We start from the raw sequence: 7,326 nt of genomic DNA on the forward strand, positions 1-7,326 counted from the left end.
AACCTGGTACCCAAGGGAAAGAGACAGGGAAGATGTGGGGAAGAATGTGGTTCAGGTGTTGGCAGAGGGGAGTGTGAGGTTTGACACCTGGAGTAGGGTACGGAAGACTTGTCCATCCACCTGCCTCCATCTGATACTTGGCTAGAACCAGATGCATTGCACAACAAGAGAGTTACTTGACCTCTGTCAACCACACTGTGCAATGCTACAGCAGCTGCCTTCCTCCTGAGGAAATGAGATTCCCAGCCATGACTTGCAATTAGAATTACTGTCTACAGGTAAAGGCAGTTGCACGTTCTGACTCTGTGCTACCACGGCCTGCCCTTGCTGTCTTAAGTCAGCAGACACTTTGGAGCTGGGAGACTAAGCAAGGCTTATGAAAGGCTTACAAAGGCTGATGAAATCTCACAGCCATTCTTGTGAGCTCAGGTTTTTGCTTTAGATAGCTGCAGCCAGCACTTTTCAGCGGAAAAATACGCTCTCATGTTCTGAAAGCTATACTGTATTTTCCTTCAGGATGCTCAAGAGCTGCCATGCTTCACTTATCGGTGCACGCCTAGTAAGGATGGCTTTACATCATTCTAGGCTGTAAGGGGATGTGGAAATCCCACTGCAGCGAGGAGCCTGATCCCTCATCCCAGTTTCTGTTATCCTCACTGTGGCATAAGCATGGATATGCTTGGGTCATCACTACTGCATCTTCTGAGCAGACACCAGAGAGGAGCTTATCAAACATGTCAGAGAACTCTTTCCTGCTACTACATCATCTGAGGTTCAACAAAAGCTCGCAAAGTGGAAATGGGTGGAAAAGCATCAAGGAGGGGGTTGGACTAGGTGATTTCCAGAGGTCCCCTCTTACAATTCCATGAAAGAGAAAGGAAAAACTACACCCAACAGAGAAAGAAGAGAGAAGGTGAGGAGAAGTCAAATTCAGAGCTCAGAGAAGCATGAGGAGGGCATCCAGGAACCTACCTAGGAGGATATGCTGCAGGAGGGGCAGCAAAGGGGCAGAATGGAGCCAGAGACTCCAGGAGCACCTGGGAAGATAGGTCTGTGTGACTGGGGACTCTGTAAGTGAAATCATCACCATGTCACAGAAGGGATCTGGAAGAAGAGCAAAGGCGAGTAGGCTATGTGGTAGTATTGCCTGCCTGTGATGTTGATTGTGAAGGAACAAGAAGGAGTAGAGCTGATAAAACACCTGGGTTCAAATTACCTTGAGGAAAGATGACTGGAATTCTGCTGCAGTTAACCAAGGTTGCCTCAGGATATTGATGAAGGTCTCTCATGCTTTTAGAAAGATCTGCACTACCAAGAATCATCATTACTACAGGTTTTATCTTCCTATCTGGAGAATAATTGCTACTAGCACTGGCTGGACTCAGGTATTCCCGGATGCATCAGCTGACACATTTCCTCACAAAGAGGGAGCGAACTAATCAGAGCTGCTGTTGTGCTCTTGGTAAGAAGTGAGACATTACAGAACAATGTGGCGGGAGATAACTTCTAACCTTGACTGGGCACAGGCTGATTCTGTTTAAATTAAATGGAAGAATAAATATCATGGGGCCACAGTGAATATTTTTTTTCAACCAAAAACCAGGAATCATCACAGAAGTTATGGATGGAGGTGATGAAGACATTTGAGCTAAAAGTCTCAAGTATTTGTATGTGGAAGACGTTCAGACTTAACATTGCAAAAGCTAGCTTGGTTTCCTGAGCAAGGGAATGGATGGACAGTGTATAGAAAATGTGCCTCTTTCTCGTGACGAAACTTGCTCAGTGAAAGATGTGTGTGTTCAGCAAAATACCCACAGAGCTTAGGGAAGAGGACACATCAGTTGGCAGATATCAAGGTGAGATAGACCTGGCTGCAGAAATCCTAAGTAGCCCAAAGAAGTGGTTTGTAAAGGTAAGAAAGATCAAGGAAAGAGATCAGACCTCTGTGCAGTGAGACGACGATCAGGATATGCCTCATAAATCCAGTTTTGGCTCAGTTTGTGGGAAAATTGTGTAGAAAAAGGAGACTGCAAGACAAAAGCACCTGGAAATAGAAACAATCCCATCAGAGGTCAAGGAAAAACTTGCAAGGTTTATTCAGATCAGGAGGTTCCCAGAAATCTGAAAAAATGCCACATCACTGAGTAGTAAGTCCAATGACAAAGATGTTCAGTCATCCTGTGGAACTGAGGTGTGGACAAGGACTACGCAGTTGCATAGTGCCAACTATTTTACCTAAATATAAGCAATGGTACAAAACAAGGATGTGGTTATTTACAGACTCAAGATCTCAGAACAACTGAGGCCAAGAAGAATGTTAAGAACAAATAAACATATTGAAGTGTATGGACAGTGGGACAACATTTAACGTGGTTATATGAAACATGGAACCTTTTGGATTGTTTTTATAATGGAGGAGAGAACTGCTCATTTTTAGACATTGGTTACGTGGAATGTACTTATATTTGACATAAGGTGGTAAGGAAATTGTGAAAGCACAGGGGTACAGGGATTCACAATTGAACTAGAAAGTGGGTAAGGAATTACTGAATGAAGAGACGCTGAAACATAAAGCAGTAGGCAATTGCTAATGAAATTCCTTAGCGACTGATTTTGGCACCAGCCAATTTCATATCTTCAGTAATGACCTTGGAGAAAAAGTGTAGTTGTTGCTGAAGAGACAAAACAGAGGTGCTGCCAGTAGCAAGGAGGGCAGAGATACCTGCCAGCAGAACTGGAAAAGGAGCGATAAATGTTTACCAAGCGCAAAGACTGGCACTAGAGTGATCTGGAAAACAAGTGAGAGCTGATGATAGGAGCCTTGCCAGTCTTTGACTTTTTTTTAGCCTAGCAAGACGAGTGTTAAGAGGGCATATGATTGCTGCCTATTAATACATCAGATGGGTAAATCCCAGGGAAACAGAGCTGCTATTTGAACTAAAAGACTGAAGAGCACTGGCATGAGAACTGGCATATATGCATCACCTACTTAAAACAGAGGGCAGATACTAAAGGGTGATTTTAACACTAATATTGTGGAGACAACAGCTAAGTTGTTTGCAAATGTGTGCCATAAAAAATGGCTCTGGAGCCAAACTTTCTCTCTGCCTTGACCAATATTGAAGAAGCTGTCCTTCAATTCTGCTGTGGGAAAACTTAGCTTAGCCTGAGCTGCGAAATACAAATCACGGTCTCATTGTTTCTGAGATTGGGATGGAAAGATGGAAAAACTTCTTTGGTGACCTCCCCAAAACATGCATGTTTGGCACAGTCTTCACAGCTGTGCTCTCTTCAATACAAGTGGACATGTTACTGCAGCTCCTCTTGTGGGCGGTAGCACAAGAGGTAAGGGAAATAAATACATACGGCTTAGCAAGTTGTCTTTCACCACGAAGCATCTTTCAACTTTTCATTTTTCTTACCCTGCATACATGTGCAGCCATCCAACCATTCCCTAGTGTTAAAAAAAACAGAGATCTAGGACCCCAGCCCTGGAGGAGAGGCTGAGCTGTGCTTCTGGGCTGCTTGCGGAAGCCTCAGGACGAGAGCAGGTCTGTCCTCACATGTGTGTGCCAATGCTGGCGAGGCTTCGTGTGAGCCATCCTGCTTGGCCTCAGGCACAGCCCAAAGGGGAAAAGACAGCGCCTGAGAAAGTGTAAGGGGAGAGGAGAAGAGCATTACTCATGTGTCCCCTGTTTTGAATGATTTGGTCAGCTCCACCTGTTTAACTTCCATCCATAAATGATCGTATTTCATGCAAGGAAGGCTACTCCCTGAACTTGAGCCCAGTGACACAACTTGCAGAGAGAGATTTGGTCTTGCTTCATAACAGGCATCTGTCAGAGGTGTGAGCTGAATCATAGAATTAAAGAATCATAGAAACAGAGAATGGCTTGGGTTGGAAGGGACCTCAAAGCCCATCCAGTTCCAGCTCCCCTGTCATAGGCAGGGTTGCCACCCACTGGATCAGGCTGCCCAGAGCTCTGTCGAACCCTTGTGCTGTGTAAAAAATCAGTCCCCCTGTAAAAAGTCAGCTGAATGCAGATGTGGTCACCACTGTTTCCTCTGAGCACTTCGCATGGTCCAGAATAATTGAGGAGGCTGTGGTACCTGTGTTGTTGGCTCCCCACTGCATTACTTTTTGCTGCTCTTACTGGTTAAAATATTTTTTCCCTATTTTCTCTCCCCTGATCAGATGCTGGACACTGCCACTTGCCAGAGATTGCCAACTGAGGGACTGGATCTTCTTGGAAAAGTGTGCACAACAGATTGGAAGGACCCCAGCAGGGATAACTTGCCACTTCTCAAATGTTTCTGAAGTCTTTTCTTCCGTGCGAGCAGAGGAAGAGGTCACTCTGACAACCATCTCCCATTCCCTCTACACTCACCTGGGGGGAGAGGTGAGAGAGCAGTGCCCAAGGCACGGGTTTAGGTTGTTCTGAGAGTAACCACCATGTGTGCTCCTTCCCAAGGGGCAGTGGGGGGCCTGAGGGGAGTCAGCCGAAGCATTCTACCCATAACTGATGTAGTCCTAAAAGATGCACTGTTCCAATGCATCCATGAGCAAGTGACTGAGGTAGAGGAAAGAAGGGAGCCCTTTGTCACCACGCTGAACAATAGCCGGTCTGTGGGACGGGGAGCAACACTGCCCCAGCCAGCATCAGCTGCCCTTGTTTCTTCCGTCACGCTGACAATGCACAGTTGCAGGGCTTCTTTCCCTGCGTGGAGAATGGGATTTAGTGATACCATAAGTTAGTCAAACCGGCAGCCAAGATACCAGTTCGAGCCCTGTTCAATGGAGCATTTTCTTTGTGTTGTTTTTCCTCCACTTCCCCTATTTTGCACTAAGATGCATTTCCTCTCTGTAGTGTGAGCACCACAAACACATACACTTTCACTCATCTCACTCTCATTTACCTCCTATTTCAGAAGAAGCAGCTATGAGCTTGTATTGCTAAGGAGATTGAATATTTTGCCCTTGGACAAATAAACAATATTAATTATTGGAATTAGTGCCAGCATGCACCAGTGGCATTGCATCCACCCAAAGCACAGAATCACAGTGTGGCCGGGGGACCTCTGGGTGCATATGTCCCAACCCCTGCTCCAGCAGGAACACCAAGAGCAGGGTGCCCAGCCCCACATGCCCAGGCGGCTTTTGGCAGTCTCCAAGGAGGAGACTCCATAACTTCTCTGGGCAACATCCCTGCTGGGTGCAGGGACATTGCTGGGAAACTTCTCAAGGATCTCCTCGGTGCCTCTTGCTTGTACGTTTAAAAGTAAACCAGTGTCCAGATGCAAAGTCAGGACAAATATGTTGTCCTGGTCAGACAGGGAAGAATTGTGAGGGTGGGATTTGCTCCCCTGGGATCTTGGCAGATCTCTTCCCACTGTTGTAAGGAGCGGGGAGCCTCTGGCTTTTGTATCAAAGGGTTTCTATCAGTGTTGGGAAGCATTTCTCAGGACAGAGAAGGAGTAGAATTTGTGTGGAAGAAAAAGGCAGATTTCCCACTGACCATGGACAGGTCTTTGCCATGCTTTATCTATATTGTCAGATATTCTCTGATGATCACTAGGGTGCCAGAAATACAGAGGAAATGTCAGAGCAGAAGGATCAGGCATTTAAAGCTCCACCACTGATGAGCAGGAAGCAGCAAAGGAAGCTCAAAGCCCATTTGCTCTGTGCCTGTACAAGATGTAAGGAAACAACATGTCCCTGCAAAGCTGCCCTTGTGCTTGCACCGCCTGGCTCTGCTGCACTTGGATGGGTTGGGTGCTTTTAGGGGAGGAGGAAGGAAAAGAGGAGTGCAGCCAACTCCCTCAGAGGAGACCAGCCCACGGCTGGAACTGAAAACAAGCTGGACTGCTGCAGGGCCAGAACTAACCCTGATTGTGCCAATCAACACAACGCATCCCCTCCAAAAAAATGGGTAAACGGGGTCCTATAGCATGTGGAGTCAGGAGCTGCAGGGCTCAATGTGTGGGCTGAGGGAGACTGCATGCAGACCTGGAGGCCCACAGAAAGCTGTGCCAGCCACAAAAATACAGACATGGATGGATACAGCTGGTACGTGATGCTGTGGCATGGTAATGCATGAGACTGACTGCAGTTCAGTGCGGCTGTGGTAGAACTATCTGCGCAGAAGGGATTCAGACTGGTAGCTGCTGATCATCACTGCCCGTCACTGCTCATGCAATGGAGGGGTGAAGAGAAAGGAAAACAATCCTGCTTGTTTCAAAAAAAGACCCCAAGAAGGGTCTAAATTACCCCAGAAATGGCTATTTAACCAGGTGTGGTTGTTTTGTCTGCTAAAATAATTGTTCCCTCTCCCCACAGAGCCCACCTCACAGATACTATCACTGTGACATGGACACTTGCACCGCAGAGCACTGCCAAGCAACCAGTAATGTAGCAGTGTGATGTGTGTAAATATACATGCAGATTTTATATATAGGTGTGTATGTCTATCTGTACGTGTGCAAATTTGTGTTATGTATGCACTCAGAGGAAATGTGGGCTACAAAGCTGTGTGTGGGCTACAAAGATGGGGAAGGGTCTGGAGGGCAAGGTTTATGAGGAGCAGCTGAGGTGCCGTGGTGTGCTCAGCCCAGAGCAGAGGAGCTGAGGGGAGGCCTCATGGCGGCTGCAGCTCCTCACAGGGAGCGGAGGGGCAGCGCTGAGCTCTGCTCTCTGTGACCGCCACAGGGCCCGAGGGAACGGCATGGAGCTGTGTCAGGGGAGGGGCAGCTGGGGGTTAGGGACAGGTTCTGCACCAGAGGGCGGTGGGCATGGAACAGGCTGCCCAGGGCAGCGGGCACGGCCCCAAGTGCCAGAGTTCAAGGAGCGTTTGAACAATGTTCTCAGACACAGGGCTTGGATTCTGGGTGGTGCAGTGTGGAACCGGGAGTTGAACTCGATGATCCTTTTGGATCCCTTCCAACTGGAGATATTCTGTGATTCCATGATTCTGTGAACTCAGCACAAGCTGAGGATGGAGGGCAGAGCAGCACCGTGCCGTAACAGTATCAGCACATGTTACCTGAGGGAATGCTTTTGTCGCTGTCATCACTTGTGTGTGATAACTCACTGGAAAGCTTTCCTATCCCAGAGCCGAAAGGGAAGCAGTGGGATTGCATCCCTGGCTCCAGCACGCATAACTGAGCTTCCCAAATATTGCTTTAACAGAGGACTGAACACCGAGCAGAGCACAGAGGGTGCCTCTCACACAGCGTAGTGACACCAAGCCCGGTTCCATGTGGTTCAGCATAAAGGAAGAACAGCAGCAAAGGCGTTTTGAGCTTTAGCCAGAAATGAGCTTGAGAAGG

At 47.5% G+C, this 7,326-nt stretch overlaps 1 long non-coding RNA gene across 27 annotated transcripts in view; it reads left to right on the plus strand.

Moving 5' to 3' along the window:
- LOC110399273 overlaps positions 1 to 6,452 on the plus strand; it is a 48,024-nt gene extending 41,572 nt beyond the window's left edge. For 22 of the 27 annotated variants that reach the window (XR_002439065.1, XR_002439099.1, XR_002439074.1 and 19 more), the window contains one exon: positions 4,196 to 5,009. This is a non-coding gene — a long non-coding RNA (uncharacterized LOC110399273). Of the gene's footprint in view, positions 1 to 516; positions 3,346 to 4,195; positions 5,010 to 6,337 lie in introns of those variants that run through there. The other 5 variants (XR_002439070.1, XR_002439073.1, XR_002439102.1 and 2 more) reach the window with 2 other exon arrangements.

Source organism: Numida meleagris, chromosome 1 (assembly GCF_002078875.1).
Source record: "Numida meleagris isolate 19003 breed g44 Domestic line chromosome 1, NumMel1.0, whole genome shotgun sequence".
Taxonomy (NCBI): domain Eukaryota; kingdom Metazoa; phylum Chordata; class Aves; order Galliformes; family Numididae; genus Numida; species Numida meleagris.